Below are 14084 nucleotides of genomic sequence, written 5' to 3' on the forward strand. Positions count from 1 at the left end.
TGTGGGGCGGCGTGCCATCCGGGGAGCCGAGCGGCGGCGACGAGCCCGACAGGCCGGGGACGGGAGCGCGCCCGGGCTCCCGCGACAGACTCGGCTCCGGGGTGCGGGACGCGTCTTGGCCCCCACCCCCCGGCCCGGGCAGGCGCCCTCCGCCACCCCGGGCGCGGCGCGGGAGGCGGTCAGTCCATCAGTCGGGCCGGCAGGCGAGCACGCAGGCAGGCAGGCAGGCGTTCAGGCGGGCCGCACAGGGCGGGCGGAGGAGGGCTGAGGAGCGGCGGGCGCCTGGCCTGGAGAGAGGCGCAGAGCAGGCTCTTGGGGCGCCCAGCGGCAGCCGCGGACGTCTACGGCCATACCACCCTGAACGCGCCCGATCTCGTCTGATCTCGGAAGCTAAGCAGGGTCGGGCCTGGTTAGTACTTGGATGGGAGACCGCCTGGGAATACCGGGTGCTGTAGGCTTTTTTTTCTTCGGCCTTCCTGTCCGTCCCTTTGCCGCCAACACCCCCCTCGCCCAACGCGGCGGCGGCGGCGGTGCCCTCCGGACCACCCCTGCCATGGCCCCCGCCCCGCCGGGACCACCGCAGGGCGCCGCGGGGCACCGAGGGCGCCCGCTGCACGGGCAGGACGCCACTACATACACCACACACCTCCTCTTCCTCCCAGCCCTTCAACGACGCCCACCCGCATCCTAGCCGGCCGCGCGTCCCAGGGGGCCGAGGGGGCCGAGGGGGCCCGAAGCGGCCCAGGGAGGGGACGGGGCGACAGCCGGAACCTCGGGGCTGGGGCGCGGGGGGGCGGTGCGGTCGCTGGGGGGAGACGGGTGGGGGCTGGATCCCATCCTCGCAGGCCTGCGAGGCCCTCCGTGGGGCCGAGGGGGGGGTGGTTGGGGGCCGGGGGCCGGGGGCCGGGCCTGCCTGCGGGCCCTCCTCGCCCCGCCCCAGGCCCCGCCCCCAGGCCCGCCCCCAGCCCCTAGCAATTCCCTGGCACCCCCCCCAGCGACCAAGCCACCCAGCCACCCGCAACACCCCCCCCACCTTCGGCCCGGGCCCGCCTGCACCTTCTCTCCGAAGGACATGCCCTCCGTCCCCCGCGGACCACCGTCCCTTCGGCCCTCAGCCCCGGGGTCCACGCTCCGCGTGCCCAGGACACCAACCAGATGGCCCGACCGCCGGGGGCCTCAGGCCCCCCGTTGGCGCCGGGCTCCGCGCTCCGTGACCCCGCGACAGCCAAGACCACGGCGACGCGGGGGCGGCCGGCACCCAGGCCCAAAGAGCCGCTCGGGACACAGCAAGACACACCACAGACACTCGCTCCGCGCCTGGGCCAGGGCGCCGCGCACGCACGCAGGCACACGGCCCCGCGGCGGTTCGGCTGATGGGCAGGAATGGGAGCGGAACGGCATCCCTGACACCGTGGCTGCGGGGCCTGCGGCTGCCAGGGCTCCTGACGCAGCTCCAGGGCCTGCGCCCCTCCGGCGGGGTGGCTGCCTCGCCCCCACAGGCCGTGTGGCCCAGCTCCGAGTGCCTGTGTCCTCCTTCCGTCTGTGTGTGTGTGTGTGTGTCGTGGGCACCTGTGTCTGTGTCCCTGCCTGTGCGACGATGGGGTCCGGCGGCGCGGGCGGCCCCGGCTTGGCTTTGAGCCAGGCGGGCTGAAGGACAGGAGAGGCCAGGGGCCGGCCGGCGCCGGCCCCGGCCCGCGGCACACCCCCCCACCCCCCCGCAGCCCCCAGCCCCCAGCGAGCGGCCCGATGTGGGGCGGCGTGCCATCCGGGGAGCCGAGCGGCGGCGACGAGCCCGACAGGCCGGGGACGGGAGCGCGCCCGGGCTCCCGCGACAGACTCGGCTCCGGGGTGCGGGACGCGTCTTGGCCCCCACCCCCCGGCCCGGGCAGGCGCCCTCCGCCACCCCGGGCGCGGCGCGGGAGGCGGTCAGTCCATCAGTCGGGCCGGCAGGCGAGCATGCAGGCAGGCAGGCAGGCAGGCGTTCAGGCGGGCCGCACAGGGCGGGCGGAGGAGGGCTGAGGAGCGGCGGGCGCCTGGCCTGGAGAGAGGCGCAGAGCAGGCTCTTGGGGCGCCCAGCGGCAGCCGCGGACGTCTACGGCCATACCACCCTGAACGCGCCCGATCTCGTCTGATCTCGGAAGCTAAGCAGGGTCGGGCCTGGTTAGTACTTGGATGGGAGACCGCCTGGGAATACCGGGTGCTGTAGGCTTTTTTTTCTTCGGCCTTCCTGTCCGTCCCTTTGCCGCCAACACCCCCCTCGCCCAACGCGGCGGCGGCGGCGGCGGCGGCGGCGGCGGTGCCCTCCGGACCACCCCTGCCATGGCCCCCGCCCCGCCGGGACCACCGCAGGGCGCCGCGGGGCACCGAGGGCGCCCGCTGCACGGGCAGGACGCCACTACATACACCACACACCTCCTCTTCCTCCCAGCCCTTCAACGACGCCCACCCGCATCCTAGCCGGCCGCGCGTCCCAGGGGGCCGAGGGGGCCGAGGGGGCCCGAAGCGGCCCAGGGAGGGGACGGGGCGACAGCCGGAACCTCGGGGCTGGGGCGCGGGGGGGCGGTGCGGTCGCTGGGGGGAGACGGGTGGGGGCTGGATCCCGTCCTCGCAGGCCTGCGAGGCCCTCCGTGGGGCCGAGGGGGGGGTGGTTGGGGGCCGGGGGCCGGGGGCCGGGCCTGCCTGCGGGCCCTCCTCGCCCCGCCCCAGGCCCCGCCCCCAGGCCCGCCCCCAGCCCCTAGCAATTCCCTGGCACCGCCCCCAGCGACCAAGCCACCCAGCCACCCGCAACACCCCCCCCACCTTCGGCCCGGGCCCGCCTGCACCTTCTCTCCGAAGGACATGCCCTCCGTCCCCCGCGGACCACCGTCCCTTCGGCCCTCAGCCCCGGGGTCCACGCTCCGCGTGCCCAGGACACCAACCAGATGGCCCGACCGCCGGGGGCCTCAGGCCCCCCGTTGGCGCCGGGCTCCGCGCTCCGTGACCCCGCGACAGCCAAGACCACGGCGACGCGGGGGCGGCCGGCACCCAGGCCCAAAGAGCCGCTCGGGACACAGCAAGACACACCACAGACACTCGCTCCGCGCCTGGGCCAGGGCGCCGCGCACGCACGCAGGCACACGGCCCCGCGGCGGTTCGGCTGATGGGCAGGAATGGGAGCGGAACGGCATCCCTGACACCGTGGCTGCGGGGCCTGCGGCTGCCAGGGCTCCTGACGCAGCTCCAGGGCCTGCGCCCCTCCGGCGGGGTGGCTGCCTCGCCCCCACAGGCCGTGTGGCCCAGCTCCGAGTGCCTGTGTCCTCCTTCCGTCTGTGTGTGTGTGTGTGTGTCGTGGGCACCCGTGTCTGTGTCCCTGCCTGTGCGACGATGGGGTCCGGCGGCGCGGGCGGCCCCGGCTTGGCTTTGAGCCAGGCGGGCTGAAGGACAGGAGAGGCCAGGGGCCGGCCGGCGCCGGCCCCGGCCCGCGGCACACCCCCCCACCCCCCCGCAGCCCCCAGCCCCCAGCGAGCGGCCCGATGTGGGGCGGCGTGCCATCCGGGGAGCCGAGCGGCGGCGACGAGCCCGACAGGCCGGGGACGGGAGCGCGCCCGGGCTCCCGCGACAGACTCGGCTCCGGGGTGCGGGACGCGTCTTGGCCCCCACCCCCCGGCCCGGGCAGGCGCCCTCCGCCACCCCGGGCGCGGCGCGGGAGGCGGTCAGTCCATCAGTCGGGCCGGCAGGCGAGCATGCAGGCAGGCAGGCAGGCAGGCGTTCAGGCGGGCCGCACAGGGCGGGCGGAGGAGGGCTGAGGAGCGGCGGGCGCCTGGCCTGGAGAGAGGCGCAGAGCAGGCTCTTGGGGCGCCCAGCGGCAGCCGCGGACGTCTACGGCCATACCACCCTGAACGCGCCCGATCTCGTCTGATCTCGGAAGCTAAGCAGGGTCGGGCCTGGTTAGTACTTGGATGGGAGACCGCCTGGGAATACCGGGTGCTGTAGGCTTTTTTTTCTTCGGCCTTCCTGTCCGTCCCTTTGCCGCCAACACCCCCCTCGCCCAACGCGGCGGCGGCGGCGGCGGCGGCGGCGGCGGTGCCCTCCGGACCACCCCTGCCATGGCCCCCGCCCCGCCGGGACCACCGCAGGGCGCCGCGGGGCACCGAGGGCGCCCGCTGCACGGGCAGGACGCCACTACATACACCACACACCTCCTCTTCCTCCCAGCCCTTCAACGACGCCCACCCGCATCCTAGCCGGCCGCGCGTCCCAGGGGGCCGAGGGGGCCGAGGGGGCCCGAAGCGGCCCAGGGAGGGGACGGGGCGACAGCCGGAACCTCGGGGCTGGGGCGCGGGGGGGCGGTGCGGTCGCTGGGGGGAGACGGGTGGGGGCTGGATCCCGTCCTCGCAGGCCTGCGAGGCCCTCCGTGGGGCCGAGGGGGGGGTGGTTGGGGGCCGGGGGCCGGGGGCCGGGCCTGCCTGCGGGCCCTCCTCGCCCCGCCCCAGGCCCCGCCCCCAGGCCCCGCCCCCAGGCCCCGCCCCCAGGCCCCGCCCCCAGGCCCGCCCCCAGCCCCTAGCAATTCCCTGGCACCGCCCCCAGCGACCAAGCCACCCAGCCACCCGCAACACCCCCCCCACCTTCGGCCCGGGCCCGCCTGCACCTTCTCTCCGAAGGACATGCCCTCCGTCCCCCGCGGACCACCGTCCCTTCGGCCCTCAGCCCCGGGGTCCACGCTCCGCGTGCCCAGGACACCAACCAGATGGCCCGACCGCCGGGGGCCTCAGGCCCCCCGTTGGCGCCGGGCTCCGCGCTCCGTGACCCCGCGACAGCCAAGACCACGGCGACGCGGGGGCGGCCGGCACCCAGGCCCAAAGAGCCGCTCGGGACACAGCAAGACACACCACAGACACTCGCTCCGCGCCTGGGCCAGGGCGCCGCGCACGCACGCAGGCACACGGCCCCGCGGCGGTTCGGCTGATGGGCAGGAATGGGAGCGGAACGGCATCCCTGACACCGTGGCTGCGGGGCCTGCGGCTGCCAGGGCTCCTGACGCAGCTCCAGGGCCTGCGCCCCTCCGGCGGGGTGGCTGCCTCGCCCCCACAGGCCGTGTGGCCCAGCTCCGAGTGCCTGTGTCCTCCTTCCGTCTGTCTGTGTGTGTGTGTGTCGTGGGCACCTGTGTCTGTGTCCCTGCCTGTGCGACGATGGGGTCCGGCGGCGCGGGCGGCCCCGGCTTGGCTTTGAGCCAGGCGGGCTGAAGGACAGGAGAGGCCAGGGGCCGGCCGGGGCCGGCCCCGGCCCGCGGCACACCCCCCCACCCCCCCGCAGCCCCCAGCCCCCAGCGAGCGGCCCGATGTGGGGCGGCGTGCCATCCGGGGAGCCGAGCGGCGGCGACGAGCCCGACAGGCCGGGGACGGGAGCGCGCCCGGGCTCCCGCGACAGACTCGGCTCCGGGGTGCGGGACGCGTCTTGGCCCCCACCCCCCGGCCCGGGCAGGCGCCCTCCGCCACCCCGGGCGCGGCGCGGGAGGCGGTCAGTCCATCAGTCGGGCCGGCAGGCGAGCATGCAGGCAGGCAGGCAGGCGTTCAGGCGGGCCGCACAGGGCGGGCGGAGGAGGGCTGAGGAGCGGCGGGCGCCTGGCCTGGAGAGAGGCGCAGAGCAGGCTCTTGGGGCGCCCAGCGGCAGCCGCGGACGTCTACGGCCATACCACCCTGAATGCGCCCGATCTCGTCTGATCTCGGAAGCTAAGCAGGGTCGGGCCTGGTTAGTACTTGGATGGGAGACCGCCTGGGAATACCGGGTGCTGTAGGCTTTTTTTTCTTCGGCCTTCCTGTCCGTCCCTTTGCCGCCAACACCCCCCTCGCCCAACGCGGCGGCGGCGGCGGCGGCGGCGGCGGCGGCGGTGCCCTCCGGACCACCCCTGCCATGGCCCCCGCCCCGCCGGGACCACCGCAGGGCGCCGCGGGGCACCGAGGGCGCCCGCTGCACGGGCAGGACGCCACTACATACACCACACACCTCCTCTTCCTCCCAGCCCTTCAACGACGCCCACCCGCATCCTAGCCGGCCGCGCGTCCCAGGGGGCCGAGGGGGCCGAGGGGGCCCGAAGCGGCCCAGGGAGGGGACGGGGCGACAGCCGGAACCTCGGGGCTGGGGCGCGGGGGGGCGGTGCGGTCGCTGGGGGGAGACGGGTGGGGGCTGGATCCCGTCCTCGCAGGCCTGCGAGGCCCTCCGTGGGGCCGAGGGGGGGGTGGTTGGGGGCCGGGGGCCGGGGGCCGGGCCTGCCTGCGGGCCCTCCTCGCCCCGCCCCAGGCCCCGCCCCCAGGCCCGCCCCCAGCCCCTAGCAATTCCCTGGCACCGCCCCCAGCGACCAAGCCACCCAGCCACCAGCAACACCCCCCCCACCTTCGGCCCGGGCCCGCCTGCACCTTCTCTCCGAAGGACATGCCCTCCGTCCCCCGCGGACCACCGTCCCTTCGGCCCTCAGCCCCGGGGTCCACGCTCCGCGTGCCCAGGACACCAACCAGATGGCCCGACCGCCGGGGGCCTCAGGCCCCCCGTTGGCGCCGGGCTCCCCGCTCCGTGACCCCGCGACAGCCAAGACCACGGCGACGCGGGGGCGGCCGGCACCCAGGCCCAAAGAGCCGCTCGGGACACAGCAAGACACACCACAGACACTCGCTCCGCGCCTGGGCCAGGGCGCCGCGCACGCACGCAGGCACACGGCCCCGCGGCGGTTCGGCTGATGGGCAGGAATGGGAGCGGAACGGCATCCCTGACACCGTGGCTGCGGGGCCTGCGGCTGCCAGGGCTCCTGACGCAGCTCCAGGGCCTGCGCCCCTCCGGCGGGGTGGCTGCCTCGCCCCCACAGGCCGTGTGGCCCAGCTCCGAGTGCCTGTGTCCTCCTTCCGTCTGTGTGTGTGTGTGTGTGTCGTGGGCACCCGTGTCTGTGTCCCTGCCTGTGCGACGATGGGGTCCGGCGGCGCGGGCGGCCCCGGCTTGGCTTTGAGCCAGGCGGGCTGAAGGACAGGAGAGGCCAGGGGCCGGCCGGCGCCGGCCCCGGCCCGCGGCACACCCCCCCACCCCCCCGCAGCCCCCAGCCCCCAGCGAGCGGCCCGATGTGGGGCGGCGTGCCATCCGGGGAGCCGAGCGGCGGCGACGAGCCCGACAGGCCGGGGACGGGAGCGCGCCCGGGCTCCCGCGACAGACTCGGCTCCGGGGTGCGGGACGCGTCTTGGCCCCCACCCCCCGGCCCGGGCAGGCGCCCTCCGCCACCCCGGGCGCGGCGCGGGAGGCGGTCAGTCCATCAGTCGGGCCGGCAGGCGAGCATGCAGGCAGGCAGGCAGGCGTTCAGGCGGGCCGCACAGGGCGGGCCGAGGAGGGCTGAGGAGCGGCGGGCGCCTGGCCTGGAGAGAGGCGCAGAGCAGGCTCTTGGGGCGCCCAGCGGCAGCCGCGGACGTCTACGGCCATACCACCCTGAACGCGCCCGATCTCGTCTGATCTCGGAAGCTAAGCAGGGTCGGGCCTGGTTAGTACTTGGATGGGAGACCGCCTGGGAATACCGGGTGCTGTAGGCTTTTTTTTCTTCGGCCTTCCTGTCCGTCCCTTTGCCGCCAACACCCCCCTCGCCCAACGCGGCGGCGGCGGCGGCGGCGGCGGCGGCGGCGGCGGCGGTGCCCTCCGGACCACCCCTGCCATGGCCCCCGCCCCGCCGGGACCACCGCAGGGCGCCGCGGGGCACCGAGGGCGCCCGCTGCACGGGCAGGACGCCACTACATACACCACACACCTCCTCTTCCTCCCAGCCCTTCAACGACGCCCACCCGCATCCTAGCCGGCCGCGCGTCCCAGGGGGCCGAGGGGGCCGAGGGGGCCCGAAGCGGCCCAGGGAGGGGACGGGGCGACAGCCGGAACCTCGGGGCTGGGGCGCCGGGGGGCGGTGCGTTCGCTGGGGGGAGACGGGTGGGGGCTGGATCCCGTCCTCTCAGGCCTGCGAGGCCCTCCGTGGGGCCGAGGGGGGGGTGGTTGGGGGCCGGGGGCCGGGGGCCGGGCCTGCCTGCGGGCCCTCCTCGCCCCGCCCCAGGCCCCGCCCCCAGGCCCCGCCCCCAGGCCCGCCCCCAGGCCCGCCCCCAGCCCCTAGCAATTCCCTGGCACCGCCCCCAGCGACCAAGCCACCCAGCCACCCGCAACACCCCCCCCACCTTCGGCCCGGGCCCGCCTGCACCTTCTCTCCGAAGGACATGCCCTCCGTCCCCCGCGGACCACCGTCCCTTCGGCCCTCAGCCCCGGGGTCCACGCTCCGCGTGCCCAGGACACCAACCAGATGGCCCGACCGCCGGGGGCCTCAGGCCCCCCGTTGGCGCCGGGCTCCGCGCTCCGTGACCCCGCGACAGCCAAGACCACGGCGACGCGGGGGCGGCCGGCACCCAGGCCCAAAGAGCCGCTCGGGACACAGCAAGACACACCACAGACACTCGCTCCGCGCCTGGGCCAGGGCGCCGCGCACGCACGCAGGCACACGGCCCCGCGGCGGTTCGGCTGATGGGCAGGAATGGGAGCGGAACGGCATCCCTGACACCGTGGCTGCGGGGCCTGCGGCTGCCAGGGCTCCTGACGCAGCTCCAGGGCCTGCGCCCCTCCGGCGGGGTGGCTGCCTCGCCCCCACAGGCCGTGTGGCCCAGCTCCGAGTGCCTGTGTCCTCCTTCCGTCTGTCTGTGTGTGTGTGTGTCGTGGGCACCTGTGTCTGTGTCCCTGCCTGTGCGACGATGGGGTCCGGCGGCGCGGGCGGCCCCGGCTTGGCTTTGAGCCAGGCGGGCTGAAGGACAGGAGAGGCCAGGGGCCGGCCGGCGCCGGCCCCGGCCCGCGGCACACCCCCCCACCCCCCCGCAGCCCCCAGCCCCCAGCGAGCGGCCCGATGTGGGGCGGCGTGCCATCCGGGGAGCCGAGCGGCGGCGACGAGCCCGACAGGCCGGGGACGGGAGCGCGCCCGGGCTCCCGCGACAGACTCGGCTCCGGGGTGCGGGACGCGTCTTGGCCCCCACCCCCCGGCCCGGGCAGGCGCCCTCCGCCACCCCGGGCGCGGCGCGGGAGGCGGTCAGTCCATCAGTCGGGCCGGCAGGCGAGCATGCAGGCAGGCAGGCAGGCAGGCGTTCAGGCGGGCCGCACAGGGCGGGCGGAGGAGGGCTGAGGAGCGGCGGGCGCCTGGCCTGGAGAGAGGCGCAGAGCAGGCTCTTGGGGCGCCCAGCGGCAGCCGCGGACGTCTACGGCCATACCACCCTGAACGCGCCCGATCTCGTCTGATCTCGGAAGCTAAGCAGGGTCGGGCCTGGTTAGTACTTGGATGGGAGACCGCCTGGGAATACCGGGTGCTGTAGGCTTTTTTTTCTTCGGCCTTCCTGTCCGTCCCTTTGCCGCCAACACCCCCCTCGCCCAACGCGGCGGCGGCGGCGGCGGCGGCGGCGGTGCCCTCCGGACCACCCCTGCCATGGCCCCCGCCCCGCCGGGACCACCGCAGGGCGCCGCGGGGCACCGAGGGCGCCCGCTGCACGGGCAGGACGCCACTACATACACCACACACCTCCTCTTCCTCCCAGCCCTTCAACGACGCCCACCCGCATCCTAGCCGGCCGCGCGTCCCAGGGGGCCGAGGGGGCCGAGGGGGCCCGAAGCGGCCCAGGGAGGGGACGGGGCGACAGCCGGAACCTCGGGGCTGGGGCGCGGGGGGGCGATGCGGTCGCTGGGGGGAGACGGGGGGGGGCTGGATCCCGTCCTCGCAGGCCTGCGAGGCCCTCCGTGGGGCCGAGGGGGGGGTGGTTGGGGGCCGGGGGCCGGGGGCCGGGCCTGCCTGCGGGCCCTCCTCGCCCCGCCCCAGGCCCCGCCCCCAGGCCCGCCCCCAGCCCCTAGCAATTCCCTGGCACCGCCCCCAGCGACCAAGCCACCCAGCCACCCGCAACACCCCCCCCACCTTCGGCCCGGGCCCGCCTGCACCTTCTCTCCGAAGGACATGCCCTCCGTCCCCCGCGGACCACCGTCCCTTCGGCCCTCAGCCCCGGGGTCCACGCTCCGCGTGCCCAGGACACCAACCAGATGGCCCGACCGCCGGGGGCCTCAGGCCCCCCGTTGGCGCCGGGCTCCGCGCTCCGTGACCCCGCGACAGCCAAGACCACGGCGACGCGGGGGCGGCCGGCACCCAGGCCCAAAGAGCCGCTCGGGACACAGCAAGACACACCACAGACACTCGCTCCGCGCCTGGGCCAGGGCGCCGCGCACGCACGCAGGCACACGGCCCCGCGGCGGTTCGGCTGATGGGCAGGAATGGGAGCGGAACGGCATCCCTGACACCGTGGCTGCGGGGCCTGCGGCTGCCAGGGCTCCTGACGCAGCTCCAGGGCCTGCGCCCCTCCGGCGGGGTGGCTGCCTCGCCCCCACAGGCCGTGTGGCCCAGCTCCGAGTGCCTGTGTCCTCCTTCCGTCTGTCTGTGTGTGTGTGTGTCGTGGGCACCTGTGTCTGTGTCCCTGCCTGTGCGACGATGGGGTCCGGCGGCGCGGGCGGCCCCGGCTTGGCTTTGAGCCAGGCGGGCTGAAGGACAGGAGAGGCCAGGGGCCGGCCGGCGCCGGCCCCGGCCCGCGGCACACCCCCCCACCCCCCCGCAGCCCCCAGCCCCCAGCGAGCGGCCCGATGTGGGGCGGCGTGCCATCCGGGGAGCCGAGCGGCGGCGACGAGCCCGACAGGCCGGGGACGGGAGCGCGCCCGGGCTCCCGCGACAGACTCGGCTCCGGGGTGCGGGACGCGTCTTGGCCCCCACCCCCCGGCCCGGGCAGGCGCCCTCCGCCACCCCGGGCGCGGCGCGGGAGGCGGTCAGTCCATCAGTCGGGCCGGCAGGCGAGCATGCAGGCAGGCAGGCAGGCAGGCGTTCAGGCGGGCCGCACAGGGCGGGCGGAGGAGGGCTGAGGAGCGGCGGGCGCCTGGCCTGGAGAGAGGCGCAGAGCAGGCTCTTGGGGCGCCCAGCGGCAGCCGCGGACGTCTACGGCCATACCACCCTGAACGCGCCCGATCTCGTCTGATCTCGGAAGCTAAGCAGGGTCGGGCCTGGTTAGTACTTGGATGGGAGACCGCCTGGGAATACCGGGTGCTGTAGGCTTTTTTTTCTTCGGCCTTCCTGTCCGTCCCTTTGCCGCCAACACCCCCCTCGCCCAACGCGGCGGCGGCGGCGGCGGCGGCGGCGGCGGCGGCGGCGGCGCCCTCCGGACCACCCCTGCCATGGCCCCCGCCCCGCCGGGACCACCGCAGGGCGCCGCGGGGCACCGAGGGCGCCCGCTGCACGGGCAGGACGCCACTACATACACCACACACCTCCTCTTCCTCCCAGCCCTTCAACGACGCCCACCCGCATCCTAGCCGGCCGCGCGTCCCAGGGGGCCGAGGGGGCCGAGGGGGCCCGAAGCGGCCCAGGGAGGGGACGGGGCGACAGCCGGAACCTCGGGGCTGGGGCGCGGGGGGGCGGTGCGGTCGCTGGGGGGAGACGGGTGGGGGCTGGATCCCGTCCTCGCAGGCCTGCGAGGCCCTCCGTGGGGCCGAGGGGGGGGTGGTTGGGGGCCGGGGGCCGGGGGCCGGGCCTGCCTGCGGGCCCTCCTCGCCCCGCCCCAGGCCCCGCCCCCAGGCCCCGCCCCCAGGCCCGCCCCCAGCCCCTAGCAATTCCCTGGCACCGCCCCCAGCGACCAAGCCACCCAGCCACCCGCAACACCCCCCCCACCTTCGGCCCGGGCCCGCCTGCACCTTCTCTCCGAAGGACATGCCCTCCGTCCCCCGCGGACCACCGTCCCTTCGGCCCTCAGCCCCGGGGTCCACGCTCCGCGTGCCCAGGACACCAACCAGATGGCCCGACCGCCGGGGGCCTCAGGCCCCCCGTTGGCGCCGGGCTCCGCGCTCCGTGACCCCGCGACAGCCAAGACCACGGCGACGCGGGGGCGGCCGGCACCCAGGCCCAAAGAGCCGCTCGGGACACAGCAAGACACACCACAGACACTCGCTCCGCGCCTGGGCCAGGGCGCCGCGCACGCACGCAGGCACACGGCCCCGCGGCGGTTCGGCTGATGGGCAGGAATGGGAGCGGAACGGCATCCCTGACACCGTGGCTGCGGGGCCTGCGGCTGCCAGGGCTCCTGACGCAGCTCCAGGGCCTGCGCCCCTCCGGCGGGGTGGCTGCCTCGCCCCCACAGGCCGTGTGGCCCAGCTCCGAGTGCCTGTGTCCTCCTTCCGTCTGTCTGTGTGTGTGTGTGTCGTGGGCACCTGTGTCTGTGTCCCTGCCTGTGCGACGATGGGGTCCGGTGGCGCGGGCGGCCCCGGCTTGGCTTTGAGCCAGGCGGGCTGAAGGACAGGAGAGGCCAGGGGCCGGCCGGCGCCGGCCCCGGCCCGCGGCGCACCCCCCCACCCCCCCGCAGCCCCCAGCCCCCAGCGAGCGGCCCGATGTGGGGCGGCGTGCCATCCGGGGAGCCGAGCGGCGGCGACGAGCCCGACAGGCCGGGGACGGGAGCGCGCCCGGGCTCCCGCGACAGACTCGGCTCCGGGGTGCGGGACGCGTCTTGGCCCCCACCCCCCGGCCCGGGCAGGCGCCCTCCGCCACCCCGGGCGCGGCGCGGGAGGCGGTCAGTCCATCAGTCGGGCCGGCAGGCGAGCACGCAGGCAGGCAGGCAGGCGTTCAGGCGGGCCGCACAGGGCGGGCGGAGGAGGGCTGAGGAGCGGCGGGCGCCTGGCCTGGAGAGAGGCGCAGAGCAGGCTCTTGGGGCGCCCAGCGGCAGCCGCGGACGTCTACGGCCATACCACCCTGAACGCGCCCGATCTCGTCTGATCTCGGAAGCTAAGCAGGGTCGGGCCTGGTTAGTACTTGGATGGGAGACCGCCTGGGAATACCGGGTGCTGTAGGCTTTTTTTTCTTCGGCCTTCCTGTCCGTCCCTTTGCCGCCAACACCCCCCTCGCCCAACGCGGCGGCGGCGGCGGTGCCCTCCGGACCACCCCTGCCATGGCCCCCGCCCCGCCGGGACCACCGCAGGGCGCCGCGGGGCACCGAGGGCGCCCGCTGCACGGGCAGGACGCCACTACATACACCACACACCTCCTCTTCCTCCCAGCCCTTCAACGACGCCCACCCGCATCCTAGCCGGCCGCGCGTCCCAGGGGGCCGAGGGGGCCGAGGGGGCCCGAAGCGGCCCAGGGAGGGGACGGGGCGACAGCCGGAACCTCGGGGCTGGGGCGCGGGGGGGCGGTGCGGTCGCTGGGGGGAGACGGGTGGGGGCTGGATCCCATCCTCGCAGGCCTGCGAGGCCCTCCGTGGGGCCGAGGGGGGGGTGGTTGGGGGCCGGGGGCCGGGGGCCGGGCCTGCCTGCGGGCCCTCCTCGCCCCGCCCCAGGCCCCGCCCCCAGGCCCGCCCCCAGCCCCTAGCAATTCCCTGGCACCCCCCCCAGCGACCAAGCCACCCAGCCACCCGCAACACCCCCCCCACCTTCGGCCCGGGCCCGCCTGCACCTTCTCTCCGAAGGACATGCCCTCCGTCCCCCGCGGACCACCGTCCCTTCGGCCCTCAGCCCCGGGGTCCACGCTCCGCGTGCCCAGGACACCAACCAGATGGCCCGACCGCCGGGGGCCTCAGGCCCCCCGTTGGCGCCGGGCTCCGCGCTCCGTGACCCCGCGACAGCCAAGACCACGGCGACGCGGGGGCGGCCGGCACCCAGGCCCAAAGAGCCGCTCGGGACACAGCAAGACACACCACAGACACTCGCTCCGCGCCTGGGCCAGGGCGCCGCGCACGCACGCAGGCACACGGCCCCGCGGCGGTTCGGCTGATGGGCAGGAATGGGAGCGGAACGGCATCCCTGACACCGTGGCTGCGGGGCCTGCGGCTGCCAGGGCTCCTGACGCAGCTCCAGGGCCTGCGCCCCTCCGGCGGGGTGGCTGCCTCGCCCCCACAGGCCGTGTGGCCCAGCTCCGAGTGCCTGTGTCCTCCTTCCGTCTGTGTGTGTGTGTGTGTGTCGTGGGCACCTGTGTCTGTGTCCCTGCCTGTGCGACGATGGGGTCCGGCGGCGCGGGCGGCCCCGGCTTGGCTTTGAGCCAGGCGGGCTGAAGG

The 14084-nt window shown here is 76.4% G+C and overlaps 8 non-coding genes across 8 annotated transcripts; all 8 read left to right on the plus strand.

The window, feature by feature from the left end:
* Nucleotides 1–339: 339 nt before the first annotated feature.
* On the plus strand, nucleotides 340–458 carry LOC140629297 (5S ribosomal RNA). Its single transcript, XR_012027133.1, has one exon. It is a non-coding gene; the product is annotated as a 5S ribosomal RNA (ribosomal RNA).
* A 1632-nt stretch (nucleotides 459–2090) lies between these two features.
* Nucleotides 2091–2209, plus strand: LOC140629298 (5S ribosomal RNA). Its single transcript, XR_012027134.1, has one exon. It is a non-coding gene; the product is annotated as a 5S ribosomal RNA (ribosomal RNA).
* A 1647-nt stretch (nucleotides 2210–3856) lies between these two features.
* LOC140629299 (5S ribosomal RNA) lies at nucleotides 3857–3975 on the plus strand. Its single transcript, XR_012027135.1, has one exon. It is a non-coding gene; the product is annotated as a 5S ribosomal RNA (ribosomal RNA).
* A 1682-nt stretch (nucleotides 3976–5657) lies between these two features.
* LOC140629233 (5S ribosomal RNA) lies at nucleotides 5658–5776 on the plus strand. Its single transcript, XR_012027068.1, has one exon. It is a non-coding gene; the product is annotated as a 5S ribosomal RNA (ribosomal RNA).
* Nucleotides 5777–7422: 1646 nt separating this feature from the next.
* On the plus strand, nucleotides 7423–7541 carry LOC140629301 (5S ribosomal RNA). The gene has a single exon (XR_012027137.1). It is a non-coding gene; the product is annotated as a 5S ribosomal RNA (ribosomal RNA).
* Nucleotides 7542–9222: 1681 nt separating this feature from the next.
* Nucleotides 9223–9341, plus strand: LOC140629302 (5S ribosomal RNA). The gene has a single exon (XR_012027138.1). It is a non-coding gene; the product is annotated as a 5S ribosomal RNA (ribosomal RNA).
* Nucleotides 9342–10985: 1644 nt separating this feature from the next.
* Nucleotides 10986–11104, plus strand: LOC140629303 (5S ribosomal RNA). Its single transcript, XR_012027139.1, has one exon. It is a non-coding gene; the product is annotated as a 5S ribosomal RNA (ribosomal RNA).
* A 1665-nt stretch (nucleotides 11105–12769) lies between these two features.
* On the plus strand, nucleotides 12770–12888 carry LOC140629304 (5S ribosomal RNA). The gene has a single exon (XR_012027140.1). It is a non-coding gene; the product is annotated as a 5S ribosomal RNA (ribosomal RNA).
* The last annotated feature ends 1196 nt before the right edge of the window (nucleotides 12889–14084 follow it).

This window comes from Canis lupus (assembly GCF_048164855.1).
Source record: "Canis lupus baileyi chromosome 4 unlocalized genomic scaffold, mCanLup2.hap1 SUPER_4_unloc_1, whole genome shotgun sequence".
Classification (NCBI taxonomy): domain Eukaryota; kingdom Metazoa; phylum Chordata; class Mammalia; order Carnivora; family Canidae; genus Canis; species Canis lupus.